The sequence below is a fragment of the Kryptolebias marmoratus genome, linkage group LG21, assembly GCF_001649575.2.
Source record: "Kryptolebias marmoratus isolate JLee-2015 linkage group LG21, ASM164957v2, whole genome shotgun sequence".
NCBI lineage: Eukaryota > Metazoa > Chordata > Actinopteri > Cyprinodontiformes > Rivulidae > Kryptolebias > Kryptolebias marmoratus.
In genome coordinates this window covers 10245069-10260173 of record NC_051450.1, presented here as the reverse complement: position 1 = coordinate 10260173, position 15105 = coordinate 10245069, and positions in this window count along the sequence as shown.

Here is a 15105-nt window from a genome sequence, read left to right as displayed (position 1 = left end):
AAAAAGGGAACATAGGAAAACCTGAACACCACTGAGAAAACGGCCTATTTGAAACTTTGTCTCGCAGTTTTTGTTGTCGACATTTTTTTGCAACTTAGCGAGTTCGGCTGCATTACACGTCGCAGCGTTTGCTGGTGAGGGGCTGATGGAGACGTCACTGGAGAGGCTCTACAGCACCGAGTAGGAAGTTGGATGAATAGGATTTAGAGGGGTGACAAATCCAACGAGGGATTAGGGGTGTGTGTGTTTGGGTGTGTGAGAGAGCTACACCAGCTGGCAGAGTCCCCCTTCCCATTAACTCAAGAGGTGTGTGTGTGTGTGTGTGTGAGGTGTGCACTTCATGTGTTTGTAGTGATTACTACAGATGATCCCTTGAAAGCACATGTGCGTTTCAGAAGTCAGGCCACTCTTAGCTGCACCGTAGCTTATTCAAAGATCTGAAACTACTGCAGATCGTTGTTGTGATAGGCCGACTTTCCAGCAGCCATTTTCACTTGACGAGTAAGGGAAGCAGGTGTATGAACAAGGGCTGCATTCCACTTCTGCCGCCATCCGTGACGGTTGCTTTGCAAAAAATGTTAACAAGCTGAACTTAAAATGGATTGCAGCCTCCATTGTTACACCTGTGCTTTCCCCGTCAAGTCAAAATGTCTGTTGCAATTAGACAGATTTTTTTTTTTTTACAGTTTGTCTTTTTTTCAGTCAATGCAAATATTTTGTTCACTACACAGGAATAGTTGAAATTTCATTTGAAAAAAAGTCTTGATTTTTTCCTATCACCTTACTGTAAATATACAATCTCAAAGCAATTCATAAGAAAAAAATCAAACATGTCATGTGAAATTAATGTCTTTAGTTAAGTCTTTTAAAAAAAAAACAAAAAACAAAAAAAAACTTTTTGACGGTGATAATAAAGACATGATCCCAACAACAACAATTGTTTCAAGCTAAGAATAATCTTATCATAACTTCTCTTACAATATTTAGGTTATCTTCTGCAAAACTGGTAAAATAAGTAAAATATATTGACATTACAATTCAAATTTTTATTTCAGATTCTAATTCTATTCATTTTAGCATTAACTCTAAGGCTAAATCCCATTTCCTGGTTACCCCTGTTCCTGCTCCCACTTCTAGCTCTATAATCTGAAGTCACAAGGGGGAAGTGGTTAAAATTTTCTATTACAAAATAAGTCATGCCTAGCAGAAGCCATTGATCGCCACCAATACACCTTTACATAAACAGACACATCAACAATTTGCCCATATATGTTGCGTATAAAACTAATTCACAATCAAACAATAATAGAGATATTCACAATTTCTTTATACTTTAACATTAGCATGTACATCTTCTATGGTAGTAAAGTAAAGAATATACTCAAAAAAAAAAGACTGTTTCCAAATATTCAAGTTTCACATTGTTTTATTTTTGCAGGTCTAAGTTCCCACTGAGCACACAGCAATGGATGTCAACTACATGAACAAACACGAAAAAAGTTTTAAACATAAAGACAAAAACGTGTATTTTGTTTCTGGCAGATATCCAGCTCTATAAAAAGTCATTTGCATTTGCTTTTTGACTTTGCTTTAGTTCCTCTGATGACTTTTGATTGTCATCGTGGCCTACACAGAGCACACTCATATTTCAAGGAAGTCTGAGATCCCTACTTGAAAGGCACCTTTGCTTAAACTCCACTTACAGTACAGATACTAAGAACTTGTACAGTGAATCATGCGTTCCTGAACAGGAGTGGGTTTAGCGAATGCATCCAAAGTCCAATTATACGTAACAGGCTGTGTGTTGCCCTTGACTGAAGCTGGATTTGTCTTTGTAGCAACTGCTTTTCAAAGAAAAACGAATTATTCTTTGCATTGATTTTTTTTTTTTTGGGGGGGGGGACAATGGGAAAGTCAATAACAAATGGTGGGTTTCTACCGATTCTCATTCAAACTAAGGCCGAAGAATGAATAAGCATTTGAATCCGATCAAACAGAAGCCCATTTGAATCTTTCAAGGTCAAGGTTTGTTGCATATTTTAATCAGGAGGAACTGCACAGAGACAATCAAGGCTGCCATCTGAGTGGCGGACTAACCAACAGACTTTGATGGTTTGGCTGCCAAAGAGAAGAAATGGCATCCTTAAGACTGTGGATTACCATTTTTACTCAGCAGCAAATAAACTCATACATAAACAAGATGCTCGTAAATTTAATAATTTCTTTGCTTTTCGTGTTCTAATAAAAGAATCAAGGTAATTTTGCCTACTAGTTTTATTGGACATCTGTGACAGAGGTAATATTGTTTTATGCAAATTGAATCATTATCTCTAGTTATGCTTTTTCCGTTTGTTTTGTCTGCCCGTTTGTGACATTATAGACATATATTATTAGAAAATCATCAGCTGCTAAATTTGCCATGGTTATTTATGACAAACTGCAGTGCGTCTAAAGCTGGAATGGATGGCTTGTGAGCCTTAGCAACAGTAACTAAGGGTTGTGGGGCTAATAGTCTTTTCAGTGCATCAATGGATGCCACCCGGTTAATTTGCTGTTTCTAGATGAGAAGAAAAGTGGGTGTTTTGTCAACGGTATTTTGCATTTCTCATAGGGACTCTACCTATGTGGATTGTAAAAGACCCTCTTTGTGATGTAACACACTCGCATGCACACACAGACACCCAAATAACCATCCCCCTTCCTTTGAATCCCCCCCGTGTATTGGCTTTAAGAGGCTTTCTGTGGCCGGGTAATGAAGAGGAGGGAGGCGGTGAGGCAGGTGCAACTGCCAGGGAACAGTGGACCACTTGTGGTCCATTCCTAAGTGTCTCTCCACACTCGTCTATCTCGCTCTGCCCACCCTTCACCACGTTCACTCATCCCAACCTTCATTACAAAATCTTCATCACATTCCAAAAATATAAAACTTGTGGCACAACACCTCTATACATTGTCCAGTCAGGCTCTTTTACAGAAAAAATAATAAAACTGATTAGTTTTTAGCCACCGACATGATGTGCTCAGTGATCTTTTTGTTCAATTAATTCTTATTTATTTTGTCGCCACTGGACTAGTTTGTTTGTTTTTTCCTCCATTGATGTGGACATCACTTGCCTTCCAGATGAGTCTGTCAAAGCTATTGTCATGGTTTTGGCAGAGCTCAGTAATGAGCTCTGAAAGAGGCAATCAACTATTAGTGATCAAATTCCCATTAGGCCATCAGTGCAACTCAATTTTCTACGCAAGTCTCACCACAGATGGGAGGCTTTGCACAAGCCAGGCCCTTGTGAACCTCAAATTCCCAATATTACGAAGTCTACATCTCTTCAGTCTTCAAATACGCTGTTTGCCAATATAGAACCTTAAAATCAATACTGCATCTTTTCTGTGCTAGTCCAAATGGCATTGTGAATTTTCAACATGAAGACAGTCCTGCCATGCAGGGACCAGATGAGTCCTTAATTTGAGGAAGATGATTTAACTTCTTTACAAACCTTTTGTTGCCCTATATCTGTGTTAAAGTGATAAGCTGTAATATGTTTGGGGACCATACAGTTTCACCACAGTGTTGACTCAGCTCTGCAGCACTCTTTGGTGTACCTTTACATCCTTCTGATCTTATTTAATCTGATTATTATTTGCTCATATATAACCAAAATGCACTTTAATCTAAGAAAGCTTTGTTTGATTGGCAACAAATTGTTCTTCTCCATCCGTTTTACTTTGAACATTGCTTTCTCAGCATTGTCGCTTCTGCTTTTTGATATTCATCTTTGGTTTCATGTGCATACTGAAGCCTCTTGAAGTTAGAAAACATTTTACCTAAGCTTAAAAATAAACCATACATACTGTATCTTGGTAATAAATGTTGGCGCAGTCACAAAAATATAAGTCACATAGACTTTCTGCGCATACAGTTTAAAAGAATAAACTTAAAACATCACAAAACTTGAATGCACACACAAGTAGTCATATTATTATAAACACTGTGAAGTAAAATAACATTTTTCATCTGGTTATAGCACAATATTACGACAATAGTCCTGCTTCAGTACCTGACTGTTTTTTTTATTCTGCTTGTTCAGTTGTTTTTCACCATGTTCCAATCCTCTTTTACTTTCTCTTTCTTCTTGCGCTTTGTGGTAAGGTTTTCAGATTTCAGTTATTTATCACTAATGTCCCTCCCTTGGGCAGTCAACATTGACCGATCACAATTAAGCAAATGTTAATAGACACAAACCCCAAAAATGGCAACACTTCACAGTGATAATGAGCTTACACTTTGGATTTTTTTTTTTTTTTTAAAGAAGGCATTAACACATCCCTCCTATTCATAATAATAGAAATAGTATTTTAGGGACCTTGCTGCTACAGAGGAGTCCTTGCAAAAATTCAGGCATAGACTTCTCAACAGGACAGCAATGGGCAACACAAAACCCCAATAAGGAATGGCTTACAGAACACAACAATCCTGAGGTGTTGAAGTTGCTTCACAACTCCTCTGATCCCAATTTGATCGGATCCAATGGCATTTATGAGAAGCCAACTCAATGAACAAAAACTACAGCCCAAATCTACATGGCCTACAGGTTCTGTCCCAGGATCAGACACTTAAAGAAACCCTAACATGTTTTTGTTTTTTAACTTTTTTTGAATTTTTGTTTTTTAACTTTTTTTGAACCTAACATGTTCATTATCCAATCCATGACTGCCAAGCTGTATTTTTGTAGCAAAGAAAAACAAAAAAAAAACAGCTCAATACAAGTCTGATGATTATAACATTATGGCTTATCTCTGTTCTTTGGAAAACAGAAAATGGCAGTAAAGTTTACAGGAGAATGGGCTAATCCTTACTTTAACAGTGTTATCACATTGAACTACAAATATCCGGCACCTGAAAGTTTTGTCCCATCTTTGTCCCATTCCCCTTTACAAATTTACTCCTAGAAAAAATGTGGAATAAGAAGACCCCGGATAAACACTGGATCTTTTACTCAGCAACAATCTCAATTTTTTCTTCAAAGAACATGTCAAGGAGAATAAAAACGACAAACGGACAGGGTTGGTCAGAGAGTATGATGGGAGCCCAGTCAATAATAAGATGCTGCTTTTATTGTTGTGGGTAATCAGTATGAGTGCCTGTCAAAATATGTCAGTCATCACATCTAAACGGGTTTTTACAGCTTTCTTTGGGACTCAGTTTCTACTGAAATGGAAAGAAATGAGAGAAGTAAGTATACCAATAGTGTTTAGATTTTGAAATTCAAGTCACATCCCAAATATAACTAATGTTTCTTCAGCTAGAAAAGGTGTAAAATTAAGTTCTACCCACTCTCCTCAAGTAAATACAAAATTTGCCTTGATTGTGTTTTCATGGGGCCAAGCCTTGAAATGGCTTGTGCACATAAATTGAAGGTCGTCTTATGAGGAGAAAATTACAATTACTGGTGTGACACACATAAAGAGCGTGTTCATGAATACTTTTCCAAACAGCCATCTCCTTGAGCCAGGCTCCATCACACACACACCCACACACACACACACACACACACACACACACACACACACACACACACACACACACACACAGCAGCCAGAAATCTAATGCCCCCCCCTCCCGCCTCTTCATCTCAAGCGACCAGGCGCAATCTATTTCTCATTCTCTTCTCATTGTTGACACACTGTCATTGCAGGGTCTCGCTGCCTAGCAACAAAACCTGGGCAGGCTGGTTTTTTTTTTTTTTTCTTTCTTTCTTTTTTTTTTTTCAATTTTCTGTCAGGAAGTAGCTCCGCCCCTTCCCCGTCCCTGGAGGAATGACTGAAAGGTCACTTCACTCGTCGCCTCGTCTGACAGAGCAAAGATAGTCTTTTCCGAAAACTACGAAGTATGTGTTTGTGTATTAGAGGTGGTATTTTAGCGTGGGTGCAAAACACTCAGGGACGAGTGGGCAGAGCGGCAGGAGCATGTTCAGAACAGAACGGATGATGAAAACAGCATAAAAGGAGCTGTTGCACTGATCAATAATGCCGCACTTGTCTTATTTCAGACTGAATGGAGCCTCCATTCTGTTGCCTCGTTGTTGTTCCCTCAGAGGTCAAGGGCCATTTGGAGCAGTATTTCTACTCTGTCCTTCCTTTTTGTTATAAACTGGGTCATAGTATAGTATTTTTGGCCATCTTTCATATCAGAAAACATATTACTCACCCACTTCAGGCGGACCACTTCTGTAAAAGCTCTTCAATGGAGCCCACGTGACAATCCACATGAGAAACCAGGCAGATATTGTGAGCAAATATAGCATCTGTTTATTTTCTCTGTTTGTACTCTTTTAGGCATTGCTGATGTTTTGTTTTTTTTTTTTTTTGAACTGGTATGGGGTTTTAAATTCAAAATATTAAAAGACAAACTGTAGCGAGGCCTTCTGTTGGGATCAGATTGTGGTTTCTTAAATAAAGTAAAGGCAAACAAGTTTACCCAATTTCCTGTCTTGCACCTATCACCCTTCCCTACATTTTGGACATTCATGTCAATCAGCTACAGGTATCTCAATTTATTGATGGATGCAGGAAAGTTAGGTTTTTGGTCTATTTAGCCCCACAAATAGACATTATTAAGAGCTCACTTCAAACTGAGTGTCACCACTGTTGAGGTTAGGTTTATAGGTTTATATTGAAACTGAGCAATTCAACAAGAATAGATGTAATTAAAAACATAAATGCTCACGACCAAATATATATTTTTGGACTTTTAGCTGTAATTAGGTACTTCATGCCTGAAAGAGAGGTCATGCAACACCAAGATTTTGTGTGAGGGAGTGTCCCACATCCCTAGAGCGCAGCCTACGTTTCCACAAACACAACTTAGTAGCTCCAATAAAAGAGGCATTCAGTCTGGTAATGAACATTAATGAACAAACACAGGTGTGCTGATTACTAATGAAAGTCAGGTGGTCTGTAAGGAGCTGGAGCAATGAAACCCAAAACCCTGAAAGGGACAAAAAAGGCTATTTTTATAGAATTCATCAAAGTCTGTAAGAATAAATCTATTTGTCCATGTCAACAAAAATAAAATACTGTGTTTATTTGACATTCAACCACCAGGTCATCAGGTGTGCGTGTGTGTGAACCTTAGTTCATGGCGTCACCATCTGCTGGGCAGGCTTATGTGGTGTAAACGTTATTTGAACTTGTCCACGAGGGTCGACCTGGGCCAGGCAGCGTGGGCCTTCAATAAATTTGCCAAGATTATTTTTTATTTTTAGTCCTTGTCATTCTAAGGCCCTCTTTCTGAAAAGCCTTCTGCTCTGATTTGTCAACTGACCCAAAAAACAAAGATAAAAAATGACAGCAAGTCATGAATCAGTGCATGCATAAAACAGTTTCCGTAATGGAAAATATGTACTAGATAAACAATTTCTAGGTTGCATCTTGTCAAGAAATGTCTCGTGCAACAGTTCAGTGGTACAAACAAAAAGTTAAATCTTTAATAGATTTCTGAGTTGTTTGATTAAATAACAACACATTTCTCAAGTTGTTGTTTTCTACCCTTCTACGAGAGAAGAAAGGTTATTTGTATTTCTTTGTGTTCACAGAGACGTATAAAAATGAATGGAGATTTTCATAAAATGAGACACATTCTTCAGTCTGCTGCACTGGTTTAATCTGAAACATGCTATTAACTGCACCGTGAGCTTCATGTTAAGAAGGAAATGGGAACGGGGGTGTAGTGGGATGGGTGTGTTTAGGGGGGGGTAAAAGAGGTGGAGCGCCACATGTTTATTTAGCTGATGGAGCTGAATAAATTTACACATGTCACAGCTCGCATGCGAGTACACGTGACGTGACTAAACTTCAAATGAACGGGGTCCTGTTTCTCTGCTGCTAGAGAAGCAAGCTGAAATAAATTGTAAATATGTACTTTAATTTAAGTTTTTTTTCTTTTTTTACTCCAGACGTTTCTGAATAAAACCTCACTTAAATGATGACTTTTGATTTTTTTTTTTAACTTTGTTTTATGTTAGTGCGGCTCTCAAATATGATCCTACATTGAAGTAGTCACAAAATATCAGTCTCTGCAACAGCAGAGCTGTAAATTTCAGTCTGGACATTATGACAAAAAGTGGCAAAAGTTAGTATATGTATGATCAGATTTATTGTTTTAACCTTTATGTACCCTAATTGGTCGATTGAGGACTTATTTTTATTTACAACAACGACCAGGCCAAGAGGCAGCAGCAGTGGACTCAGTGACAATCACAATCGCAATACAATAAGATGCTCATACAACAATAAAAGCATAAAAAAATTGGAGATTACAATCATACACGTTATAAGTAAATTATGTAAAACACATCATTTTATTGACATTACATACAACAAAAGGGATCAGGGTGGGAAATTAAAAGCAGGTACACTGATCAGAAACTAACGATCGTATGGAATTACTGAAGGTGGATAATGGAACAAGGGTGCCGAGCTAATGAATACAGATTACAGTGGTTAAGTGCTGAAGGGAGCACCTGGGACAAAACGATTGGCAGCGTGGTAGATGACATCCAGCTTATTGAGAGATTTGTGGGGGGTGGACCTTTAAATGATGTCACCAAAATCTTAATTGGGAAGGATTGTCATTTTGACCATTTTGTGCTTGGTAGAATGACTGATGGATTAATTTCTGTGGACCAATTCTTCATTTAACTTTAGAGAATATTGCATTGAATATGAATGTCAAAGGAGACTGAACTGTCTAGCCAGATACCTAAGTAATTGTAGGAGCTGACAAGTTACAATGCTGGATCATCTAGAGTGAAGATGTTAAGATGATATGAGGTAGATAAGAATTAAAAGTCAGGAATGTAGTTTTATTTGTGTTTAGAGAAAGGTGTAAGTCCTGAAAAGTGTACTGAAGACTGTTGTAGGGGGGTCAGAGAAACCATCAGAGATAAACTCGATATATACAAAATACTATCGTCAGCATACAAGTGGATGTTAGAACCACCAGGAGCATGAGCAATGTTGTTTATGTACATTTAGAAAATGTTGGACTTAATACAGAGCCCTGTGGAACACCCATTTAATAAGCGTAAGAGACTGACTGTACACGATCAAAGATGAGGCTTCTGAACCGTGTGAAGCAATCATCCAAAAAACCTGATTTTTTTTTTTTATTTGTGGTTACTTTTTTTACCTGAAAGAAATCTCTATTTGAAGATCTAGATCACAGGTGTCATATTCTATTCCTTGGGGGCCGCTCTCCTGCATGTTTTAGATGTGTTCTTGCTTTACAACACCTGGTTTAAATGGATGACTTGTGGACATACTTCTAGGGAATGTGATGATTTGGTGAGGAGGTAATTACTACTTACTGCGAACATGCACGAAGCAGGGGTTGGGCTAAATGGTGGGGAGATACTCTAAAGCAGTAGTTTCCAAACTTTTTAGCTTCAGACCCATAAAATAATAGTAACAAAGGTGTGTGACCCCATCTGTTGGCTGTTTAAATATCCAAAAATGCTAATGACTCCGATAAATAAGGACATAATGACAACACAAACAGTCTTAACATCCATTATGCTACTTTTTAATCAATTTGTGGACTTGTATTTCATGTTTTTGTAACAAATATGGTGCAAACATAGCATAAAAACAGTTTATTATTGTAAGTTGATGCCTGGAGATTATCTAAGGACCCCTACTTGGTGTTGAGTGACCCACACTGGGGTTCTGACCCCAATTTTGGGAATCATTGCTCTAAAGGCTTTCTCTACACCTTTACAGGGTAGCTGTCACCCTATTTAAAGCCCTAAATTTTAAAATGACTTCTTTCCAAAATGATCTTAGCCAAGCTGCAGCCCCTACTGAGCTATTCTTATGCCGCTTGGTGAAACTTTCATGATGAACGCCAGAATATAGAAAAAAGTGAGTGCCCTTCATGAGAACAAAAAGGTTATGGCAAGACAATTTTAATCAGTATTTTTACTTCCATCTCAAGATATACTTTTGTGGTTTGATCAAGGTTTTAATAGGAGGAAGAGGACAGACACAGTAACAGGCAACCATCAACTCTCCCTGATGCATAATAGAAGAGTACTAACAAGCTCGTTTCTCATTATCATTCCCCTACAGCCACCTTCAGCAATACATTTGCCTTACAGCGAGTGGCAACATTCAGTGGGGAGATGGATTTCTCTGTTCTTATGTCAGAAATTTTTTTGAATGTGTAATCAAAGTGGCAGCTCATTTCTGGAACGGTGAAACACTAAGCCTGAGCCAAACACTGGAAGGGAACGTTTGTCTAAGGGATAATATTAGCATACTGCCTCTGTGGTTTGATACGAGAACCAATTCAGACAAGACTTTATTGACTCTGTGGCTGTCTGAATGGTGCAGTGATTGTGGACCTTTGTGCCACCGGCATGAAATAAAGATTACAGCACTGGCTGTGGAACCACGCAGTGTGTGTGTGTGAGAGAGAAAGAGTGTGAATCTCATCTAGGGTGGCTTTCTTTCTGTAATTCCAACAGAGCATTGCGGTAACGCTTCTAGACTAGTTTGTGTTCAGGCTAGCTTATCGGGGCTGCGTTCCTCAGCGTGAATGAGAAACTAAACTGTAAACTCTTGAAACAAGGCTATGAAGTGAGAAAAACTGTTCTCAAAAGCACAGAAATGAGGCAAGATCGTGTCGCAGATAACTCGAAACAAGTGGTTAGTTTGTGTCAGTGCTAGGTTATCAGGCTCGTAATCCTTAGAGTGAATTAAATATAAAAATCTAAACCTCCAAAATGATGCTCCTAAAATGGATCCATGTCCCACTCTGCTGTGCTTCAGCTCAGCCTAAAAGCCCCTCTTTGTAGTAAAGGCAGTCATAAACACATCTGAGTGGCAGAAGATGTAAAAAAATGGCATCTACTGACGAACCATTTCTGGCTTCTGGGACCATTTCTGCAACTAAGTTCCGTTTTTTTTTTAACTTACCATGTTCTGTTAGGAACGGTTAAGGAAGTCTAGGCGATCTCTGCACCAATAGAGTGACCAAAACTGACTGCTTTTCAGCTCGAGGCTACTTGAAGAATTTTCACAATTTAACAAAATCGAGCCAAATCACAAGAACTGTCATTTAAAATTATACCTGATTGGATTAATCCAGCTGGTAACTCGCTTCGATGATAAAATCCAACCTTCACCTTTAAATTACAGCTTAATAATCAACACCCAGACACAACAAAGATGTTCTCACCTTCGCAGGACATGAAACAGAAGTGCAGCACTTCAGTTTAATCCTTAGTGTCAGAACTTACACAGGAACTATACAAAGAACAAGAACCTGTGGTCATGTAGAGACATTTTACTTCAAAAACACATTTAGGTGCTTTTTAAAAAAAAAAAAATATATTGTTTTTTGCAAAAACCACTTCCCTTTGTTTATCTCTGTATGAAAGCCCATTACTGAATAGATTAATGTCTTTAATGAAATGAAATGAAATATATGGCGCGTCTAAGAGTTTAAAATGCTATCAGATGGGATTAAATAACTCTTTTTGCATTGCCTTGAGCGAGGAACTGAAAAGACTGAATAAATAGTCAGTGTAAAAGGAAATTAGCGCCCTGGCCAACATGAGCAGTAAGAATGAAGTTATGCGCAAAGCCGTAATTGAAATCTCTTTAATGGTGTGCAGCGTTTGAGAAGAAAAGCGTGACATTTGTGGTAAAGGGCCACCTCATGCAGCTTTAAAAAAATAAGCTGCTGTCAGGATGAGAGCACTTGTGCTTTGCTGCGCCTCACCGTCCAGCCGGTGTGAGTCATTTCCTCTCTGAAGGGCCTGAGAGCAGAGAGCGAACGCCATCGCTGCAGCCTTTATACCGCAACAAAACAGAAAAAAAAAAACAGATTCACAGAATTAAACTTGTCTGGCTGGCATAACTGATCAATCCTTTTTTTTAGTCTTGTCGCTTTACTGGTACAATATGGAGCTCCAACTGGTGGAATCTCCTGGTCTTTTTGGATTTAGAAAGTAGGGTTACCTTTCACAGTGAAATGACCTCATGAAATTTGTCAGACACTGAAACCAGAAATAAAAGGAACTGAGACATGCTCACAACCCTGGCCCTCCATATCAGTCCCTCTGTTTGTACATTTGGATGACTTTAGCTGACTTTCTGTTTTAAATGTGTAAAAAAAAACAACTTTGGGGTGAAAATCTAGCTTGACAGGATGAATTACTCGCCCGTGCAAGAGAAGGAACAAAACGTAATCGACTTGTGGTCTGCAACATCATCGCCCACTGGCTGAATTATAGATGAGAAGGAGAACTTGCAAATTTGCACTTAAATGTTAATGCGCGGGGGCGCCAAACGTTTAGCAAATTTAAAGCAAAATACAAATTTCCCAAACACGGGGTTTTTATTTTATTTTTTTGCAGCTATCTCTCACAGAAGGCATCATGGATTTAGCTTCTGTTCGTTCCAACAGAGCTAAAGAGAGAAAGAGGAAAAAAAAAAACCAAGAATATTTCAAAATGAGAAGGACTGAGTCGGCGCTGGAGACAGCGAGGAGGGCCAGATGTTTCACTGATGAGTGATTTCTCTTTTGCAGCATAAATAATTAGAGGCTGAACTACTAACATCCGATAAGTTGCTGGTCAGAGAGCGACACGGCTGAGTTTCAGCCGGGGAGTCGGTGCTTTTCATTCATCCTCTGTCACACAGGACCAAATGTGACGTATAGAAGTTGTAGATTTATCAGTAAAGTTCAAAAGCTGCATTTTATCAAGATATGAAACTCCAAATTGACAACTTTTTTCTCAATTTTTGAGCAATTTTATAACATTAAATTGGTCATTTTACTGTATTTCACTCTTTATACAGCAATGCTCTTGAATCATTGTTTATGCTTATGTAACAGTTTATATATATATATATATATATATATATATATATATATACATATATATATATATATATATATTTCATTGTCTCTACCATGCATCTTTTGATGAAAAACTACTTACTAATACAAGAAATGTATAAAAAAAAACTTTTTCCCTCAACTTTTAAGAATATATTGCATTTTCTTTTTCCCTGAGGAAAATAGTTGTGATAAATATCACCTAAAAATTCAGAATTTGACTAAATTCTTTTTTTTTTTTTTACTTGTGTCTGTGTTTAGGTGTCTGTTAGCAAAATATCTCATGACACATTGGGACAGATTTGAATGAAAGTAATCACTGGATGTACCTTCGACAACTGATGACCTTCAGGAGTCGACCTTTGTGAAACAAAAAACGGCTTTAATTCGGCCATTTTTCAAGATATTGAGCTGAAATTAGGTGTGGTAGTAGCTGAGAGTCACTCACAATGTGGTCTGAGTGCTGACCGCATGATACCACATGAGACGGAGCACATTGTCACTTTCAGGGTTTGACCAAACGGGTGATACTGTAACTGTCATTTCTCAGTGTAAAATGAGCACATGAAAGGCAGCAGGCCATGTTCTTAACTTTAACGAGTGCTCTTTAATACCATTGTTCCAATTAGGCTGAAACTGACATCAAATACAGCTTTGAAGGGACCGTATCACATCTGCGTGGACAGTTTAGCGCTTTCTGCAATCAGCTTGTTTTAAATCCCCACCCCAATCAGATTATTATTATGGATCTAATCAGACTGACTTTAGCGTTTGACTGTTACAGGCTGCCATCATTAACCGCTTCTTCACTTTGTTTTTAAAGAAATCTACTGAAATCAACTGTAGAGCTGTAGTTTTCTGTGGTATTTTTTTCTTTATAGACAAAAATGTAACATTCACGCAAAAAAAAAGCCATTCCTCAACCTTCTCCCAGTACATAAAACTTGTCCTGAACCTCAACATAAAGATAAATAATTGTTATAATGCATAATAAATTGTTACATTATGAAACTAAAGTCCCGTAACAAACATTTAACCCATGAAAGCCTGTCATTTCTGTTTATGTCAAATTAATCCACTTTAAAAAAAAAAAAAACAGCATATCCTTGCATTTATTGGATATACATAATAAATTTAATAAAGGCAAAAACCTTCATTAAATCCTTTTTAATCCAATCAAAGTTTTTACTTATCTCGATATGAAAGGAACTTGCCGTAGTTTTGGATAACGTCTCATTTCGATTCACTATAATCTGGAATAGTTTTAAAAACTGCCCTTTCTGGTTTCCACCTCTGCCTCCAACGGGTTAAAAAGGTTGAGTTTTCCCGTGGATTTCAGAGAACCACACCGCCATGTTGGAAAACAAACGAAAGAAGTCGCCGACGAGCTAACAAACTACTAAAGTGAACTAAATCAGTGTTTTGTTTTTAATCACACACCGGATGGGACGGACTGTGTTAAACTGGACTGAATCCGACCCGTTTACTTAGGTGTTTTGAAACATCTTTTTGCTGTGAGGTTTTTGAACCAGAACCTTTAAACCTTCTTCCCTCAAATATTTCTTTAAAAGAAAAAAAATCACAAAGACAAATAAAAGACACCAGTCAGAACAGTTCACATTTAATGCCCTGGGCTTTATTGTCTTTTTTTTTTTTTTTTTAGTGAGAGTTCTGCCACATCTTTTTTTTTTTTTTTATTTCAGCCTCCAGGTGGGACAAGTAAACTTCAAGGATATATTCTGCCATTGGACTGGGCATTCAGATTCCGACAAAGACAAGAAGCACTACTAAGTAATGCTGCCTTTGTGCCCAACTCTTCACAGAAGAGAGTACAAACATTTCCCCAAAGGAAGGCACCCAATACTTGTGGTTATTTTATTATCATTTTTTTTTTTGTGTTTGTTTTTCTTTTTGGCCTTGCAGCCATCTGGAGATTCTTTTTACAAAAAAAAAAGAAACAAACAAAAAAAAGAAAAAGAGGGAGTGAATAAAAACCATTCTCACAACCCTTCATTAGCTTTTTTTTTGTCGTTTTTCTATTTAAAAACTGGAATGATGAAACACGTACAGTGATAACTGCCCGCTCAGCTCCCTTATCACCTATGCATGAACAAGTAACAAACGAACAAAAGAATGAAGTCTTTCGATTAAACCAAATGCGTACAATCAAGTCAACCACAAGGGGGGAAAAAAAATAAAAA